The following is a 2,959-nucleotide window of genomic DNA, read 5'->3' as shown; positions in this document are numbered from 1 at the left end:
AGTGTGGAACAGAGGCTGAAGGAAAGGCCACCCAGAGATTGTCCTACCTCGGGATTCAACCTATAAACATTCACCAAGCCTGGACACTATTATGGATGATGAGAAGTACATACAAAAAGAAGACTGTTATGGTTGTGTCCAGAAAGGCCCTGCCAAAGCCTTACAGATACAGAGGCAGAAGATAGAAGCCAGCAATTGGACTGAGTGTGGGGTCCTCAGTTGAAGGAATTGGAGGTTGGACTGGAGGAGCTGAAGAGGTTTGCAGTCCCATGTGAAGAAGGGCAATGTAGGCCAACCAGATGCCACAGGGCTCCCAGGGACTAACTGTCAACCAAAGGGTACACATGGTTCCAGACAAAAGTGTGACAGAGGAATGCCTTGTCGGGCATCAGTGGGAGGAAAGGTCCTTGGTCCTGTGAAGGCTCATTAGATGCCCCAACATGGGGAAATCAAAAGGGGGAGGTAGGTGGGAGTGGGTTGGGTGGAGGAGCATATTCTTGGAGGCAGGGGGTGAGAGGATGTGCTGAGAGTTTTGGGGGAGGGAGAAACTGGGAAAGGGTATAACATTTGAAATGAAAATGAAGAATATATTTAATAAAAAAAGAGACTAAGTGAATGTTGCCCCTCCACCTTTAGGATGTAGTAAAGGAAATGAAGGCATTCACCCATGATTCTTTTCTCTCAAAAAACTGTAAACTTTTCTCTCCCTAGGGCACTTCAAAGGTCTGAACTCTTAGGGAGTTGTTCTAAAAATACTGCTGCCTCAATATAATGTCATCTCAGCACACCAAATTCTGTAGTGAATCCCTTTAAGCAAATCTGATTCTGTCTAGGAATAATGAGTTTTATGAACATATTTAAAAAGTGAAGAAGTATCAGGACACTTGAAGCTAGAAAAATTTTAACAAGTCTAAGAGGAAAACTACTTTAACCAAAATATATAACATTAACTTTATAAAACCACACATTCTTCTCTTGTATCTATTAACTAAACTGACTCCTAAGCAAGGCTAAAAGAAATCTGTGACCACAAGGTAAACAGAGGTTCAACGCCCCATGGAGAGCTCATAGTCCAGAATAACTCTAGGATCCTTTGCTACCCTGGCCTGTGAGTCTATAGCTCTGCAAGAACTGTGAGGGGGACAGGATACAAGAGACACTCCCTTTCAGAGACTGTATTGTGAGCACATGATTATTGGTGATTTTAAGCCATAATGGCCTCCAAACTAGTTTTAGTTTTTATTGCCTCTGAAACTGAGTTAGGCTAATATAATAGAATAAATATCAGGGCACCCCAAAATGGCCACTACAATTACTTTTTGTGTTAAAGTTCAAAAACATTAGGTGAGAAGGGGAACTAAGACCTCTCATATTCCTGTAATAACAAGAAAAAATATTTTTGTCATTTCAATGACAAATTGAGATTAGAATTTGAGGCAGAAAAGTATCTTTGTGAGCATATATTGTTCTGCAAACACCATACATTCTTTTTTTTCCTTTTTTTATTCAATATATTTTTTTATTTACATTTCAAATCATTTCCCCTTTTCTAGATCCCCACTCCCCAAAAGTCCCATAAGCCCCCTTCCCTCCCTTATTTTTCCCATCCATCCCTTCACACTTCCCTGTTCTGGTTTTGCCCTATACTGCTACACTGAGTCTTTCCAGAACAAGGGGCCACTCCTCCGTTCTTCTTGTACCTCATTTGATGTGGGGATTATTTGGATATTCCAGTTTTCTAGGTTAATAACCACTTATTAGTGAGTGCATACCATGATTGACCTTTTGAGACTGGGTTACCTCACTTAGTATGATGTTCTCCAGCTCCATCCATTTGCCTAAGAATTTCATGAATTCATTGTTTCTAATGGCTGAATAGTAATCCATTGTATATATATATATATATACCACATGTTTTGCATCCATTCTTCTGTTGAGGGATACCTGTGTTCTTTCCAACTTCTAGCTATTATAAATAGGGCTGCTATGAACATAGTGGAGCATGTATCCTTATTACATGCTGGGGAATCCTCTGGGTATATGCCCAGGAGTGGTATAGCAGGATCTTCCGGAAGTGACTGCCAGACTGATTTCCAGAGTGGTTGTATCAATGTGCAACCCCACCAGCAGTGGTGGAGTGTTCCTCATTCTCCACATCCTTGCCAACACCTGCTGTCTCCTGAATTTTTAATCTTAGCCATTCTGACTGGTGTAAGGTGAAATCTCAGGGTTGTTTTTATTTGCATTTCCCTAATGACTAATGAAGTTGAGCATTTTTTAAGATGCTTCTCCGCCATCCAAAGTTCTTCAGGTGAAAATTCTTTGTTTAACTCTGTACCCCATTTTTAATAGGGTTATTTGGTTTTCTGGGGTCTTCTTGAGTTCTTTGTATATATTGGACATTAGCCCTCTATCTGATGTAGGGTTGGTGAAGATCTTTTCCCAATTTGTTGGTTGCTGATTTGTCCTTTTAATGATGTCCTTTGCCTTACAGAAACTTTGTAATTTTATGAGGTCCCATTTGTCAATTCTTGATCTTAGAGCATACGCTATTGGTGATCTGTTCAGGAACTTTCCCCCTGTACCGATGCCCTCAAGGGTCTTCCCCAGTTTCTTTTCTATTAGCTTCAGAGTGTCTGGATTTATGTGGAGGTCCTTGATCCATTTGGAGTTGAGCTTAGTACAAGGAGACAAGGATGGATCAAGTCACATTCTTCTGCATGTTGACCTCCAGTTGAACAAGCACCATTTGTTGAAAAGGCTATCTTTTTTCCATTGGTTGTTTTCAGCCCCTTTGTCGAGGATCAAGTGGCCATAGGTGTGTGGGTTCATTTCTGGATCTTCAATCCTGTTCCATTGATCTGCCTGCCTGTCACTGCACCAATACCATGCATTTTTTTGTTTTGTTTTGTTTTGTTTTTAATAGGAAAGTCACATATAATAGAATAATTATGCACAG

The sequence above is a fragment of the Apodemus sylvaticus genome, chromosome 23 (genome assembly GCF_947179515.1).
Source record: "Apodemus sylvaticus chromosome 23, mApoSyl1.1, whole genome shotgun sequence".
NCBI classification, from domain to species: Eukaryota; Metazoa; Chordata; class Mammalia; order Rodentia; family Muridae; genus Apodemus; species Apodemus sylvaticus.
This window is presented reverse-complemented; position numbering follows the sequence as displayed.